This window comes from Astatotilapia calliptera, chromosome 3 (genome assembly GCF_964374335.1).
Source record: "Astatotilapia calliptera chromosome 3, fAstCal68.1, whole genome shotgun sequence".
NCBI classification, from domain to species: Eukaryota; Metazoa; Chordata; class Actinopteri; order Cichliformes; family Cichlidae; genus Astatotilapia; species Astatotilapia calliptera.
The window spans coordinates 23,436,705-23,452,712 of NC_137424.1; the positions used below are offsets into that span (position 1 = coordinate 23,436,705).

The window sequence follows — 16,008 nt, forward strand, 5'->3', positions numbered from 1 at the left end:
CACAGGCCCTGGTGTGGTGTAAGGGGCCTCAATAGCAACTAATGCCCTGGTGTGGTGTAAGTGGCCTCAGCCAGCAGCCACAGGCACTGGTGTGGTGTAAGTGGCCTCAGCCAGCAGCCACAGGCCCTGGTGTGGTGTAAGTGGCCTCAGCCAGCAGCCACAGGCCCTGGTGTGGTGTAAGTGGCCTGAGCCAGCTGCCACAGGCCCTGGTGTGGTGTAAGTGGCCTCAGCCAGAAGCCACAGGTACTGGTGTTGTGTAAGTGCCCTCAGCCAGCAGCCACAGGCCCTGGTGTGGTGTAAGTGACCTCAGCCAGCAGCCACAGGCCCTGGTGTGGTGTAAGTGGCCTCAGCCAGCAGCCACAGGCCCTGGTGTGGTGTAAGTGGCCTCAGCCAGTGCCACAGGCCCTGGTGTGGTGTAAGTGGCCTGAGCAAGAGTCACAGACCCTGGTGTGGTGTAATTGGCCTCAATAGCAACTAATGCCCTGGTGTGGTGTAGGTGGCCTCAGCCAGCAGCCACAGGCCCTGGTGTGGTGTAAGTGGCCTCAGCCAGTGCCACAGGCCCTGGTGTGGTGTAAGGGGCCTCAATAGCAACTAATGCCCTGGTGTGGTGTAAGTGGCCTCAGCCAGCAGCCACAGGCACTGGTGTGGTGTAAGTGCCCTCAGCCAGCAGCCACAGGCCCTGGTGTGGTGTAAGTGGCCTCAGCCAGCAGCCACAGGCCCTGGTGTGGTGTAAGTGGCCTCAGCAAGAGCCACAGGCCCTGGTGTGGTGTAAGTGGCCTCAGCCAGAAGCCACAGGCACTGGTGTGGTGTAAGTGCCCTCAGCCAGCAGCCACAGGCACTGGTGTGGTGTAAGTGACCTCAGCCAGCAGCCACAGGCCCTGGTGTGGTGTAAGTGGCCTCAGCCAGCAGCCACAGGCCCTGGTGTGGTGTAAGTGGCCTCAGCCAGTGCCACAGGCCCTAGTGTGGTGTAAGTGGCCTGAGCAAGAGTCACAGACCCTGGTGTGGTGTAATTGGCCTCAATAGCAACTAATGCCCTGGTGTGGTGTAGGTGGCCTCAGCCAGCAGCCACAGGCCCTGGTGTGGTGTAAGTGGCCTCAGCCAGTGCCACAGGCCCTGATGTGGTGTAAGTGGCCTGAGCAAGAGCCACAGACCCTGGTGTGGTGTAATTGGCCTCAATAGCAACTAATGCCCTGGTGTGGTGTAAGTGGCCTCAGCCAGAAGCCACAGGCACTGGTGTGGTGTAAGTGGCCTCAGCCAGCAGCCACAGGCCCTGATGTGGTGTAAGTGGCCCCAGCCAGCAGCCACAGGCCCTGGTGTGGTGTAAGTGGCCTCAGCCAAAAGCCACAGGCACTGGTGTGGTGTAAGTGCCCTCAGCCAGCAGCCACAGGCACTGGTGTGGTGTAAGTGACCTCAGCCAGCAGCCACAGGCCCTGGTGTGGTGTAAGTGGCCTCAGCCAGCAGCCACAGGCCCTGGTGTGGTGTAAGTGGCCTCAGCCAGCAGCCACAGGCCCTGGTGTGGTGTAAGTGGCCTGAGCAAGAGCCACAGGCCCTGGTGTGGTGTAAGTGGCCTCAGCCAGAAGCCACAGGCACTGGTGTGGTGTAAGTGGCCTCAGCCAGCAGCCACAGTCCCTGGTGTGGTGAAAGTGGCCTCAGCCAGCAGCCACAGGCCCTGGTGTGGTGTAAATGGCCTCAGCCAGCAGCCACAGGCCCTGGTGTGGTGTAAGTGGCCTCAGCCAGAGCCACAGGCCATGGTGTGGTGTAAGTGGCCTCAGCCAGTGCCACAGGCCCTGGTGTGGTGTAAGTGGCCTGAGCAAGAGCCACAGACCCTGGTGTGGTGTAATTGGCCTCAATAGCAACTAATGCCCTGGTGTGGTGTAGGTGGCCTCAGCCAGCAGCCACAGGCCCTGGTGTGGTGTAAGTGGCCTCAGCCAGTGCCACAGGCCCTGGTGTGGTGTAAGGGGCCTCAATAGCAACTAATGCCCTGGTGTGGTGTAAGTGGCCTCAGCCACCAGCCACAGGCACTGGTGTGGTGTAAGTGGCCTCAGCCAGCAGCCACAGGCCCTGGTGTGGTGTAAGTGGCCTCAGCCAGCAGCCACAGGCCCTGGTGTGGTGTAAGTGGCCTGAGCCAGCTGCCACAGGCCGTAGTGTGGTGTAAGTGGCCTCAGCCAGAAGCCACAGGCACTGGTGTGGTGTAAGTGCCCTCAGCCAGCAGCCACACGCCCTGGTGTGGTGTAAGTGACCTCAGCCAGCAGCCAAAGGCCCTGGTGTGGTGTAAGTGGCCTCAGCCAGCAGCCACAGGCCCTGGTGTGGTGTAAGTGGCCTCAGCCAGTGCCACAGGCCCTGGTGTGGTGTAAGTGGCCTGAGCAAGAGTCACAGACCCTGGTGTGGTGTAATTGGCCTCAATAGCAACTAATGCCCTGGTGTGGTGTAGGTGGCCTCAGCCAGCAGCCACAGGCCCTGGTGTGGTGTAAGTGGCCTCAGCCAGTGCCACAGGCCCTGGTGTGGTGTAAGTGGCCTGAGCAAGAGCCACAGGCCCTGGTGTGGTGTAAGTGGCCTCAGCCAGAAGCCACAGGCACTGGTGTGGTGTAAGTGCCCTCAGCCAGCAGCCACAGGCACTGGTGTGGTGTAAGTGACCTCAGCCAGCAGCCACAGGCCCTGGTGTGGTGTAAGTGGCCTCAGCCAGCAGCCACAGGCCCTGGTGTGGTGTAAGTGGCCTCAGCCAGAAGCCACAGGCACTGGTGTGGTGTAAGTGCCCTCAGCCAGCAGCCACAGGCACTGGTGTGGTGTAAGTGACCTCAGCCAGCAGCCACATGCCCTGGTGTGGTGTAAGTGGCCTCAGCCAGCAGCCACAGGCCCTGGTGTGGTGTAAGTGGCCTCAGCCAGTGCCACAGGCCCTGGTGTGGTGTAAGTGGCCTGAGCAAGAGTCACAGACGCTGGTGTGGTGTAATTGGCCTCAATAGCAACTAATGCCCTGGTGTGGTGTAGGTGGCCTCAGCCAACAGCCACAGGCCCTGGTGTGGTGTAAGTGGCCTCAGCCAGTGCCACAGGCCATGGTGTGGTGTAAGTGGCCTGAGCAAGAGCCACAGACCCTGGTGTGGTGTAATTGGCCTCAATAGCAACTAATGCCCTGGTGTGGTGTAAGTGGCCTCAGCCAGCAGCCACAGGCCCTGGTGTGGTGTAAGTGGCCTCAGCCAGCAGCCACAGGCCCTGATGTGGTGTAAGTGGCCCCAGCCGGTCACTCAGGCCCTGGTGTGGTGTAGGTGGCATCAGCTAGCAGCACAAGACATTGGAAAACAGCCAAAAGCAATGTCGTTAATGTGCCCTCATTAATGGGCAGCTGCTTTTGGTCTTTTAATACACCCCTTCTCTGGATCAAAAGCTGTTCAATGACATGAAAATGAAAGGCTTACAGCACCAGGTATTCCCAGGTAGTCTCCCATCCAAGTACTAACCAAGCCCAGCCCTGCTTAGCTTCCGAGATCAGACGAGGTCGGGCGTGCTCAGGGTGGTATGGCCGTAAGCTGCTGGCCCCAGCACAATGTCTCAATTTATGGATTCAACTGATTAGGTGGCAAGTACCTGAAGTTACGAAGACAATCCTTTAACCATACCTGCATGTTTGCATAATACCCTAACCCAAAGGCTCAGTTTAGCATTTATCTAACAGCACAGGCCCTGGATTGTTGAAGATGGCCTCAGGAACCAGCACAGGGCCTGGTGTGTTGTACATGGCCACAGCTAGCAGCACAGGGCCTGGTTTGGTGAAAATGGCCTCGGCCAGAAGCGCAGGGCCTGGTGTGATGTGAGTGGCCTGAGCCAGAAGCCACAGGCACTGGTGTGGTGTAAGTGGCCTCAGCCAGCAGCCACAGGCCCTGGTGTGGTGTAAGTGGCCTCAGCCAGCAGCCACAGGCCCTGGTGTGGTGTAAGTGGCCTCAGCCAGCAGCCACAGGCCCTGGTGTGGTGTAAGTGGCCTCAGCCAGAGCCACAGGCCCTGGTGTGGTGTAAGTGGCCTCAGCCAGTGCCACAGGCCCTGGTGTGGTGTAAGTGGCCTGAGCAAGAGCCAAAGACCCTGGTGTGGTGTAATTGGCCTCAATAGCAACTAATGCCCTGGTGTGGTGTAGGTGGCCTCAGCCAGCAGCCACAGGCCCTGGTGTGGTGTAAGTGGCCTCAATAGCAACTAATGCCCTGGTGTGGTGTAAGTGGCCTCAGCCAGCAGCCACAGGCCCTGGTGTGGTGTAAGTGGCCTGAGCAAGAGCCACAGACCCTGGTGTGGTGTAATTGGCCTCAATAGCAACTAAGACCCTGGTGTGGTGTAGGTGGCCTCAGCCAGCAGCCACAGGCCCTGGTGTGGTGTAAGTGGCCTCAGCCAGCAGCCACAGGCCCTGGTGTGGTGTAAGTGGCCTCAGCCAGCAGCCACAGGCCCTGATGTGGTGTAAGTGGCCCCAGCCGGTCACTCAGGCCCTGGTGTGGTGTAGGTGGCATCAGCTAGCAGCACAAGACATTGGAAAACAGCCAAAAGCAATGTCGTTAATGTGCCCTCATTAATGGGCAGCTGCTTTTGGTCTTTTAATACACCCCTTCTCTGGATCAAAAGCGGTTCAATGACATGAAAATGAAAGGCTTACAGCACCAGGTATTCCCAGGCAGTCTCCCATCCAAGTACTAACCAAGCCCAGCCCTGCTTAGCTTCCAAGATCAGACGAGGTCGGGCGTGCTCAGGGTGGTATGGCCGTAAGCTGCTGGCCCCAGCACAATGTCTCAATTTATGGATTCAACTGATTAGGTGGCAAGTACCTGAAGTTACGAAGACAATCCTTTAACCATACCTGCATGTTTGCATAATACCCTAACCCAAAGGCTCAGTTTAGCATTTATCTAACAGCACAGGCCCTGGATTGTTGAAGATGGCCTCAGGAACCAGCACAGGGCCTGGTGTGTTGTACATGGCCACAGCTAGCAGCACAGGGCCTGGTTTGGTGAAGATGGCCTCAGCCAGAAGCCACAGGCACTGGTGTGGTGTAAGTGGCCTCAGCAAGCAGCCACAGGCCCTGGTGTGGTTTAAGTGGCCTCAGCCAGCAGCCACAGGCCCTGGTGTGGTGTAAGTGGCCTCAGCCAGAGCCACAGGCCCTGGTGTGGTGTAAGTGGCCTCAGCCAGTGCCACAGGCCCTGGTGTGGTGTAAGTGGCCTCAGCCAGTGCCACAGGCCCTGGTGTGGTGTAAGTGGCCTGAGCAAGAGCCACAGACCCTGGTGTGGTGTAACTGGCCTCAATAGCAACTAATGCCCTGGTGAGGTGTAGGTGGCCTCAGCCAGCAGCCACAGGCCCTGGTGTGGTGTAAGTGGCCTCAGCCAGTGCCACAGGCCCTGGTGTGGTGTAAGGGGCCTCAATAGCAACTAATGCCCTGGTGTGGTGTAAGTGGCCTCAGCCAGCAGCCACAGGCACTGGTGTGGTGTAAGTGGCCTCAGCCAGCAGCCACAGGCCCTGGTGTGGTGTAAGTGGCCTCAGCCAGCAGCCACAGGCCCTGGTGTGGTGTAAGTGGCCTGAGCCAGAAGCCACAGGCACTGGTGTGGTGTAAGTGGCCTCAGCCAGAAGCCACAGGCACTGGTGTGGTGTAAGTGCCCTCAGCCAGCAGCCACAGGCCCTGGTGTGGTGTAAGTGACCTCAGCCAGCAGCCACAGGCCCTGGTGTGGTGTAAGTGGCCTCAGCCAGCAGCCACAGGCCCTGGTGTGGTGTAAGTGGCCTCAGCCAGTGCCACAGGCCCTGGTGTGGTGTAAGTGGCCTGAGCAAGAGTCACAGACCCTGGTGTGGTGTAATTGGCCTCAATAGCAACTAATGCCCTGGTGTGGTGTAGGTGGCCTCAGCCAGCAGCCACAGGCCCTGGTGTGGTGTAAGTGGCCTCAATAGCAACTAATGCCCTGGTGTGGTGTAAGTGGCCTCAGCCAGCAGCCACAGGCCCTGGTGTGGTGTAAGTGGCCTCAGCCACTGCCACAGGCCCTGGTGTGGTGTAAGTGGCCTCAATAGCAACTAAGGCCCTGGTGTGGTGTAAGTGGCCTCAGCCAGTGCCACAGGCCCTGGTGTGGTGTAAGTGGCCTCAGCCAGCAGCCACAGGCCCTGGTGTGGTGTAAGTGGCCTCAATAGCAACTAATGCCCTGGTGTGGTGTAAGTGGCCTCAGCCAGCAGCCACAGGCCCTGGTGTGGTGTAAGTGGCCTCAGCCAGCAGCCACAGGCCCTGGTGTGGTGTAAGTGGCCTCAGCCAGCAGCCACAGGCCCTGATGTGGTGTAAGTGGCCCCAGCCGGTCACTCAGGCCCTGGTGTGGTGTAGGTGGCATCAGCTAGCAGCACAAGACATTGGAAAACAGCCAAAAGCAATGTCCTTAATGTGCCCTCATTAATGGGCAGCTGCTTTTGGTCTTTTAATACACCCCTTCTCTGGATCAAAAGCGGTTCAATGACATGAAAATGAAAGGCTTACAGCACCAGGTATTCCCAGGGAGTCTCCCATCCAAGTACTAACCAAGCCCAGCCCTGCTTAGCTTCCGAGATCAGACGAGGTCGGGCGTGCTCAGGGTGGTATGGCCGTAAGCTGCTGGCCCCAGCACAATGTCTCAATTTATGGATTCAACTGATTAGGTGGCAAGTACCTGAAGTTACGAAGACAATCCTTTAACCATACCTGCATGTTTGCATAATACCCTAACCCAAAGGCTCAGTTTAGCATTTATCTAACAGCACAGGCCCTGGTGTGTTGTACATGGCCACAGCTAGCAGCACAGGGCCTGGTTTGGTGAAGATGGCCTCGGCCAGAAGCGCAGGGCCTGGTGTGATGTGAGTGGCCTGAGCAAGAGCCACAGGCCCTGGTGTGGTGTAAGTGGCCTCAGCCAGCAGCCACAGGCCCTGGTGTGGTGTAAGTGGCCTCAGCCAGCAGCCACAGGCCCTGGTGTGGTGTAAATGGCCTCAGCCAGCAGCCACAGGCCCTGGTGTGGTGTAAGTGGCCTCAGCCAGAGCCACAGGCCCTGGTGTGGTGTAAGTGGCCTCAGCCAGTGCCACAGGCCCTGGTGTGGTGTAGGTGGCCTGAGCAAGAGCCACAGACCCTGGTGTGGTGTAATTGGCCTCAATAGCAACTAATGCCCTGGTGAGGTGTAAGTGGCCTCAGCCAGCAGCCACAGGCCCTGGTGTGGTGTAAGTGGCCTCAGCCAGTGCCACAGGCCCTGGTGTGGTGTAAGGGGCCTCAATAGCAACTAATGCCCTGGTGTGGTGTAAGTGGCCTCAGCCAGCAGCCACAGGCACTGGTGTGGTGTAAGTGGCCTCAGCCAGCAGCCACAGGCCCTGGTGTGGTGTAAGTGGCCTCAGCCAGCAGCCACAGGCCCTGGTGTGGTGTAAGTGGCCTGAGCCAGCTGCCACAGGCCCTGGTGTGGTGTAAGTGGCCTCAGCCAGAAGCCACAGGCACTGGTGTGGTGTAAGTGCCCTCAGCCAGCAGCCACAGGCCCTGGTGTGGTGTAAGTGACCTCAGCCAGCAGCCACAGGCCCTGGTGTGGTGTAAGTGGCCTCAGCCAGCAGCCACAGGCCCTGGTGTGGTGTAAGTGGCCTCAGCCAGTGCCAAAGGCCCTGGTGTGGTGTAAGTGGCCTCAGCCAGTGCCAAAGGCCCTGGTGTGGTGTAAGTGGCCTGAGCAAGAGTCACAGACCCTGGTGTGGTGTAATTGGCCTCAATAGCAACTAATGCCCTGGTGTGGTGTAGGTGGCCTCAGCCAGCAGCCACAGGCCCTGGTGTGGTGTAAGTGGCCTCAGCCAGTGCCACAGGCCCTGGTGTGGTGTAAGGGGCCTCAATAGCAACTAATGCCCTGGTGTGGTGTAAGTGGCCTCAGCCAGCAGCCACAGGCACTGGTGTGGTGTAAGTGCCCTCAGCCAGCAGCCACAGGCCCTGGTGTGGTGTAAGTGGCCTCAGCCAGCAGCCACAGGCCCTGGTGTGGTGTAAGTGGCCTCAGCCAGAAGCCACAGGCACTGGTGTGGTGTAAGTGCCCTCAGCCAGCAGCCACAGGCACTGGTGTGGTGTAAGTGACCTCAGCCAGCAGCCACAGGCCCTGGTGTGGTGTAAGTGGCCTCAGCCAGCAGCCACAGGCCCTGGTGTGGTGTAAGTGGCCTCAGCCAGAAGCCACAGGCACTGGTGTGGTGTAAGTGCCCTCAGCCAGCAGCCACAGGCACTGGTGTGGTGTAAGTGACCTCAGCCAGCAGCCACAGGCCCTGGTGTGGTGTAAGTGGCCTCAGCCAGCAGCCACAGGCCCTGGTGTGGTGTAAGTGGCCTCAGCCAGTGCCACAGGCCCTAGTGTGGTGTAAGTGGCCTGAGCAAGAGTCACAGACCCTGGTGTGGTGTAATTGGCCTCAATAGCAACTAATGCCCTGGTGTGGTGTAGGTGGCCTCAGCCAGCAGCCACAGGCCCTGGTGTGGTGTAAGTGGCCTCAGCCAGTGCCACAGGCCCTGATGTGGTGTAAGTGGCCTGAGCAAGAGCCACAGACCCTGGTGTGGTGTAATTGGCCTCAATAGCAACTAATGCCCTGATGTGGTGTAAGTGGCCTCAGCCAGCAGCCACAGGCCCTGGTGTGGTGTAAGTGGCCTCAGCCAGCAGCCACAGGCCCTGATGTGGTGTAAGTGGCCCCAGCCGGTCACTCAGGCCCTGGTGTGGTGTAGGTGGCATCAGCTAGCAGCACAAGACATTGGAAAACAGCCAAAAGCAATGTCGTTAATGTGCCCTCATTAATGGGCAGCTGCTTTTGGTCTTTTAATACACCCCTTCTCTGGATCAAAAGCGGTTCAATGACATGAAAAAGAAAGGCTTACAGCACCAGGTATTCCCAGGCAGTCTCCCATCCAAGTACTAAACAAGCCCAGCCCTGCTTAGCTTCCGAGATCAGACGAGGTCGGGCGTGCTCAGGGTTGTATGGCCGTAAGCTGCTGGCCCCAGCACAATGTCTCAATTTATGGATTCAACTGATTAGGTGGCAAGTACCTGAAGTTACGAAGACAATCCTTTAACCATACCTGCATGTTTGCATAATACCCTAACCCAAAGGCTCAGTTTAGCATTTATCTAACAGCACAGGCCCTGGATTGTTGAAGATGGCCTCAGGAACCAGCACAGGGCCTGGTGTGTTGTACATGGCCACAGCTAGCAGCACAGGGCCTGGTTTGGTGAAGATGGCCTCGGCCAGAAGCGCAGGGCCTGGTGTGATGTGAGTGGCCTGAGCAAGAGCCACAGGCCCTGGTGTGGTGTAAGTGGCCTCAGCCAGAAGCCACAGGCACTGGTGTGGTGTAAGTGGCCTCAGCCAGCAGCCACAGTCCCTGGTGTGGTGTAAGTGGCCTCAGCCAGCAGCCACAGGCCCTGGTGTGGTGTAAGTGGCCTCAGCCAGCAGCCACAGGCCCTGGTGTGGTGTAAGTGGCCTCAGCCAGCAGCCACAGGCCCTTGTGTGGTGTAAGTGGCCTCAGCCAGTGCCACAGGCCCTGGTGTGGTGTAAGGGGCCTCAATAGCAACTAATGCCCTGGTGTGGTGTAAGTGGCCTCAGCCAGCAGCCACAGGCCCTGGTGTGGTGTAAGTGGCCTCAGCCAGTGCCACAGGCCCTGGTGTGCTGTAAGTGGCCTCAGCCAGTGCCACAGACCATGGTGTGGTGTAATTGGCCTCAATAGCAACTAATGCCCTGGTGTGGTGTAGGTGGCCTCAGCCAGCAGCCACAGGCCCTGGTGTGGTGTAAGTGGCCTCAATAGCAACTAATGCCCTGGTGTGGTGTAAGTGGCCTCAGCCAGCAGCCACAGGCCCTGGTGTGGTGTAAGTGGCCTCAGCCACTGCCACAGGCCCTGGTGTGGTGTAAGTGGCCTCAATAGCAACTAAGGCCCTGGTGTGGTGTAGGTGGCCTCAGCCAGCAGCCACAGGCCCTGGTGTGGTGTAAGTGGCCTCAGCCAGTGCCACAGGCCCTGGTGTGGTGTAAGTGGCCTGAGCAAGAGCCACAGACCCTGGTGTGGTGTAATTGGTCTCAATAGCAACTAATGCTCTGGTGTGGTGTAAGTGGCCTCAGCCAGCAGCCACAGGCCCTGGTGTGGTGTAAGTGGCCTCAGCCAGCAGCCACAGGCCCTGATGTGGTGTAAGTGGCCCCAGCCGGTCACTCAGGCCCTGGTGTGGTGTAGGTGGCATCAGCTAGCAGCACAAGACATTGGAAAACAGCCAAAAGCAATGTCGTTAATGTGCCCTCATTAATGGGCAGCTGCTTTTGGTCTTTTAATACACCCCTTCTCTGGATCAAAAGCGGTTCAATGACATGAAAATGAAAGGCTTACAGCACCAGGTATTCCCAGGTAGTCTCCCATCCAAGTACTAACCAAGCCCAGCCCTGCTTAGCTTCCGAGATCAGACGAGGTCGGGCGTGCTCAGGGTGGTATGGCCGTAAGCTGCTGGCCCCAGCACAATGTCTCAATTTATGGATTCAACTGATTAGGTGGCAAGTACCTGAAGTTACGAAGACAATCCTTTAACCATACCTGCATGTTTGCATAATACCCTAACCCAAAGGCTCAGTTTAGCATTTATCTAACAGCACAGGCCCTGGATTGTTGAAGATGGCCTCAGGAACCAGCACAGGGCCTGGTGTGTTGTACATGGCCACAGCTAGCAGCACAGGGCCTGGTTTGGTGAAGATGGCCTCGGCCAGAAGCGCAGGGCCTGGTGTGATGTGAGTGGCCTGAGCAAGAGCCACAGGCCCTGGTGTGGTGTAAGTGGCCTCAGCCAGAAGCCACAGGCACTGGTGTGGTGTAAGTGGCCTCAGCCAGCAGCCACAGGCCCTGGTGTGGTGTAAGTGGCCTCAGCCAGCAGCCACAGGCCCTGGTGTGGTGTAAGTGGCCTCAGCCAGAGCCACAGGCCCTGGTGTGGTGTAAGTGGCCTCAGCCAGTGCCACAGGCCCTGGTGTGGTGTAAGTGGCCTGAGCAAGAGCCACAGACCCTGGTGTGGTGTAATTGGCCTCAATAGCAACTAATGCCCTGGTGTGGTGTAGGTGGCCTCAGCCAGCAGCCACTGGCCCTGGTGTGGTGTAAGTGGCCTCAATAGCAACTAATGCCCTGGTGTGGTGTAAGTGGCCTCAGCCAGCAGCCACAGGCCCTGGTGTGGTGTAAGTGGCCTGAGCAAGAGCCACAGACCCTGGTGTGGTGTAATTGGCCTCAATAGCAACTAAGGCCCTGGTGTGGTGTAGGTGGCCTCAGCCAGCAGCCACAGGCCCTGGTGTGGTGTAAGTGGCCTCAGCCAGCAGCCACAGGCCCTGGTGTGGTGTAAGTGGCCTCAGCCAGCAGCCACAGGCCCTGATGTGGTGTAAGTGGCCCCAGCCGGTCACTCAGGCCCTGGTGTGGTGTAGGTGGCATCAGCTAGCAGCACAAGACATTGGAAAACAGCCAAAAGCAATGTCGTTAATGTGCCCTCATTAATGGGCAGCTGCTTTTGGTCTTTTAATACACCCCTTCTCTGGATCAAAAGCGGTTCAATGACATGAAAATGAAAGGCTTACAGCACCAGGTATTCCCAGGCAGTCTCCCATCCAAGTACTAACCAAGCCCAGCCCTGCTTAGCTTCCGAGATCAGACGAGGTCGGGCGTGCTCAGGGTGGTATGGCCGTAAGCTGCTGGCCCCAGCACAATGTCTCAATTTATGGATTCAACTGATTAGGTGGCAAGTACCTGAAGTTACGAAGACAATCCTTTAACCATACCTGCATGTTTGCATAATACCCTAACCCAAAGGCTCAGTTTAGCATTTATCTAACAGCACAGGCCCTGGTGTGTTGTACATGGCCACAGCTAGCAGCACAGTGCCTGGTTTGGTGAAGATGGCCTCGGCCAGAAGCGCAGGGCCTGGTGTGATGTGAGTGGCCTGAGCAAGAGCCACAGGCCCTGGTGTGGTGTAAGTGGCCTCAGCCAGAAGCCACAGGCACTGGTGTGCTGTAAGTGGCCTCAACCAGCAGCCACAGGCCCTGGTGTGGTGTAAGTGGCCTCAGCCAGCAGCCACAGGCCCTGGTGTGGTGTAAATGGCCTCAGCCAGCAGCCACAGGCCCTGGTGTGGTGTAAGTGGCCTCAGCCAGAGCCACAGGCCCTGGTGTGGTGTAAGTGGCCTCAGCCAGTGCCACAGGCCCTGGTGTGGTGTAAGTGGCCTGAGCAAGAGCCACAGACCCTGGTGTGGTGTAATTGGCCTCAATAGCAACTAATGCCCTGGTGAGGTGTAGGTGGCCTCAGCCAGCAGCCACAGGCCCTGGTGTGGTGTAAGTGGCCTCAGCCAGTGCCACAGGCCCTGGTGTGGTGTAAGGGGCCTCAATAGCAACTAATGCCCTGGTGTGGTGTAAGTGGCCTCAGCCAGCAGCCACAGGCCCTGGTGTGGTGTAAATGGCCTCAGCCAGCAGCCACAGGCCCTGGTGTGGTGTAAGTGGCCTCAGCCAGAGCCACAGGCCCTGGTGTGGTGTAAGTGGCCTCAGCCAGTGCCACAGGCCCTGGTGTGGTGTAAGTGGCCTGAGCAAGAGCCACAGACCCTGGTGTGGTGTAATTGGCCTCAATAGCAACTAATGCCCTGGTGAGGTGTAGGTGGCCTCAGCCAGCAGCCACAGGCCCTGGTGTGGTGTAAGTGGCCTCAGCCAGTGCCACAGGCCCTGGTGTGGTGTAAGGGGCCTCAATAGCAACTAATGCCCTGGTGTGGTGTAAGTGGCCTCAGCCAGCAGCCACAGGCCCTGGTGTGGTGTAAGTGGCCTCAGCCAGCAGCCACAGGCCCTGGTGTGGTGTAAGTGGCCTGAGCCAGCTGCCACAGGCCCTGGTGTGGTGTAAGTGGCCTCAGCCAGAAGCCACAGGCACTGGTGTGGTGTAAGTGCCCTCAGCCAGCAGCCACAGGCCCTGGTGTGGTGTAAGTGACCTCAGCCAGCAGCCACAGGCCCTGGTGTGGTGTAAGTGGCCTCAGCCAGCAGCCACAGGCACTGGTGTGGTGTAAGTGGCCTCAGCCAGCAGCCACAGGCCCTGGTGTGGTGTAAGTGGCCTCAGCCAGCAGCCACAGGCCCTGGTGTGGTGTAAGTGGCCTGAGCCAGCAGCCACAGGCCCTGGTGTGGTGTAAGTGGCGTCAGCCAGTGCCACAGGCCCTAGTGTGGTGTAAGTGGCCTGAGCAAGAGTCACAGACCCTGGTGTGGTGTAATTGGCCTCAATAGCAACTAATGCCCTGGTGTGGTGTAGGTGGCCTCAGCCAGCAGCCACAGGCCCTGGTGTGGTGTAAGTGGCCTCAGCCAGTGCCACAGGCCCTGATGTGGTGTAAGTGGCCTGAGCAAGAGCCACAGACCCTGGTGTGGTGTAATTGGCCTCAATAGCAACTAATGCCCTGGTGTGGTGTAAGTGGCCTCAGCCAGCAGCCACAGGCCCTGGTGTGGTGTAAGTGGCCTCAGCCAGCAGCCACAGGCCCTGATGTGGTGTAAGTGGCCCCAGCCGGTCACTCAGGCCCTGGTGTGGTGTAGGTGGCATCAGCTAGCAGCACAAGACATTGGAAAACAGCCAAAAGCAATGTCGTTAATGTGCCCTCATTAATGGGCAGCTGCTTTTGGTCTTTTAATACACCCCTTCTCTGGATCAAAAGCGGTTCAATGACATGAAAAACAAAGGCTTACAGCACCAGGTATTCCCAGGCAGTCTCCCATCCAAGTACTAACCAAGCCCAGCCCTGCTTAGCTTCCGAGATCAGACGAGGTCGGGCGTGCTCAGGGTGGTATGGCCGTAAGCTGCTGGCCCCAGCACAATGTCTCAATTTATGGATTCAACTGATTAGGTGGCAAGTACCTGAAGTTACGAAGACAATCCTTTAACCATACCTGCATGTTTGCATAATACCCTAACCCAAAGGCTCAGTTTAGCATTTATCTAACAGCACAGGCCCTGGATTGTTGAAGATGGCCTCAGGAACCAGCACAGGGCCTGGTGTGTTGTACATGGCCACAGCTAGCAGCACAGGGCCTGGTTTGGTGAAGATGGCCTCGGCCAGAAGCGCAGGGCCTGGTGTGATGTGAGTGGCCTGAGCAAGAGCCACAGGCCCTGGTGTGGTGTAAGTGGCCTCAGCCAGCAGCCACAGGCCCTGGTGTGGTGTAAGTGGCCTCAGCCAGCAGCCACAGGCCCTGGTGTGGTGTAAGTGGCCTCAGCCAGTGCCACAGGCCCTGGTGTGGTGTAAGTGGCCTGAGCAAGAGCCACAGACCCTGGTGTGGTGTAATTGGCCTCAATAGCAACTAATGCCCTGGTGTGGTGTAGGTGGCCTCAGCCAGCAGCCACAGGCCCTGGTGTGGTGTAAGTGGCCTCAGCCAGTGCCACAGGCCCTGGTGTGGTGTAAGGGGCCTCAATAGCAACTAAGGCCCTGGTGTGGTGTAAGTGGCCTCAGCCAGCAGCCACAGGCCCTGGTGTGGTGTAAGTGACCTCAGCCAGCAGCCACAGGCCCTGGTGTGGTGTAAGTGGCCTCAGCCAGCAGCCACAGGCCCTGGTGTGGTGTAAGTGGCCTCAGCCAGTGCCACAGGCCCTGGTGTGGTGTAAGTGGCCTGAGCAAGAGTCACAGACCCTGGTGTGGTGTAATTGGCCTCAATAGCAACTAATGCCCTGGTGTGGTGTAGGTGGCCTCAGCCAGCAGCCACAGGCCCTGGTGTGGTGTAAGGGGCCTCAATAGCAACTAATGCCCTGGTGTGGTGTAAGTGGCCTCAGCCAGCAGCCACAGGCACTGGTGTGGTGTAAGTGCCCTCAGCCAGCAGCCACAGGCCCTGGTGTGGTGTAAGTGGCCTCAGCCAGCAGCCACAGGCCCTGGTGTGGTGTAAGTGGCCTGAGCAAGAGCCACAGGCCCTGGTGTGGTGTAAGTGGCCTCAGCCAGAAGCCACAGGCACTGGTGTGGTGTAAGTGCCCTCAGCCAGCAGCCACAGGCACTGGTGTGGTGTAAGTGACCTCAGCCAGCAGCCACAGGCCCTGGTGTGGTGTAAGTGGCCTCAGCCAGCAGCCACAGGCCCTGGTGTGGTGTAAGTGGCCTCAGCCAGAAGCCACAGGCACTGGTGTGGTGTAAGTGCCCTCAGCCAGCAGCCACAGGCACTGGTGTGGTGTAAGTGACCTCAGCCAGCAGCCACAGGCCCTGGTGTGGTGTAAGTGGCCTCAGCCAGCAGCCACAGGCCCTGGTGTGGTGTAAGTGGCCTCAGCCAGCAGCCACAGGCCCTGGTGTGGTGTAAGTGGCCTGAGCAAGAGTCACAGACCCTGGTGTGGTGTAATTGGCCTCAATAGCAACTAATGCCCTGGTGTGGTGTAGGTGGCCTCAGCCAGCAGCCACAGGCCCTGGTGTGGTGTAAGTGGCCTCAGCCAGTGCCACAGGCCCTGATGTGGTGTAAGTGGCCTGAGCAAGAGCCACAGACCCTGGTGTGGTGTAATTGGCCTCAATAGCAACTAATGCCCTGGTGTGGTGTAAGTGGCCTCAGCCAACAGCCACAGGCCCTGGTGTGGTGTAAGTGGCCTCAGCCAGCAGCCACAGGCCCTGATGTGGTGTAAGTGGCCCCAGCCGGTCACTCAGGCCCTGGTGTGGTGTAGGTGGCATCAGCTAGCAGCACAATACATTGGAAAACAGCCAAAAGCAATGTCGTTAATGTGCCCTCATTAATGGGCAGCTGCTTTTGGTCTTTTAATACACCCCTTCTCTGGATCAAAAGCGGTTCAATGACATGAAAATGAAAGGCTTACAGCACCAGGTATTCCCAGGTAGTCTCCCATCCAAATACTAACCAAGCCCAGCCCTGCTTAGCTTCCGAGATCAGACGAGGTCGGGCATGCTCAGGGTGGTATGGCCGTAAGCTGCTGGCCCCAGCACAATGTCTCAATTTATGGATTCAACTGATTAGGTGGCAAGTACCTGAAGTTACGAAGACAATCCTTTAACCATACCTGCATGTTTGCATAATACCCTAACCCAAAGGCTCAGTTTAGCATTTATCTAACAGCACAGGCCCTGGAT

The 16,008-nt window shown here is 58.2% G+C and overlaps 8 non-coding genes across 8 annotated transcripts; all 8 read right to left on the minus strand.

The window, feature by feature from the left end:
- Positions 1 to 3,403: 3,403 nt before the first annotated feature.
- On the minus strand, positions 3,404 to 3,522 carry LOC145427677 (5S ribosomal RNA). The gene has a single exon (XR_013908218.1). It is a non-coding gene; the product is annotated as a 5S ribosomal RNA (ribosomal RNA).
- A 1,096-nt stretch (positions 3,523 to 4,618) lies between these two features.
- On the minus strand, positions 4,619 to 4,737 carry LOC145426953 (5S ribosomal RNA). The gene has a single exon (XR_013907675.1). It is a non-coding gene; the product is annotated as a 5S ribosomal RNA (ribosomal RNA).
- Positions 4,738 to 6,463: 1,726 nt separating this feature from the next.
- LOC145426552 (5S ribosomal RNA) lies at positions 6,464 to 6,582 on the minus strand. The gene has a single exon (XR_013907262.1). It is a non-coding gene; the product is annotated as a 5S ribosomal RNA (ribosomal RNA).
- Positions 6,583 to 8,824: 2,242 nt separating this feature from the next.
- Positions 8,825 to 8,943, minus strand: LOC145427262 (5S ribosomal RNA). The gene has a single exon (XR_013907994.1). It is a non-coding gene; the product is annotated as a 5S ribosomal RNA (ribosomal RNA).
- A 1,369-nt stretch (positions 8,944 to 10,312) lies between these two features.
- On the minus strand, positions 10,313 to 10,431 carry LOC145427678 (5S ribosomal RNA). The gene has a single exon (XR_013908219.1). It is a non-coding gene; the product is annotated as a 5S ribosomal RNA (ribosomal RNA).
- A 1,095-nt stretch (positions 10,432 to 11,526) lies between these two features.
- On the minus strand, positions 11,527 to 11,645 carry LOC145426451 (5S ribosomal RNA). The gene has a single exon (XR_013907161.1). It is a non-coding gene; the product is annotated as a 5S ribosomal RNA (ribosomal RNA).
- Positions 11,646 to 13,647: 2,002 nt separating this feature from the next.
- Positions 13,648 to 13,766, minus strand: LOC145426452 (5S ribosomal RNA). The gene has a single exon (XR_013907162.1). It is a non-coding gene; the product is annotated as a 5S ribosomal RNA (ribosomal RNA).
- Positions 13,767 to 15,730: 1,964 nt separating this feature from the next.
- Positions 15,731 to 15,849, minus strand: LOC145427121 (5S ribosomal RNA). The gene has a single exon (XR_013907844.1). It is a non-coding gene; the product is annotated as a 5S ribosomal RNA (ribosomal RNA).
- Between the last annotated feature and the right edge of the window lie 159 nt (positions 15,850 to 16,008).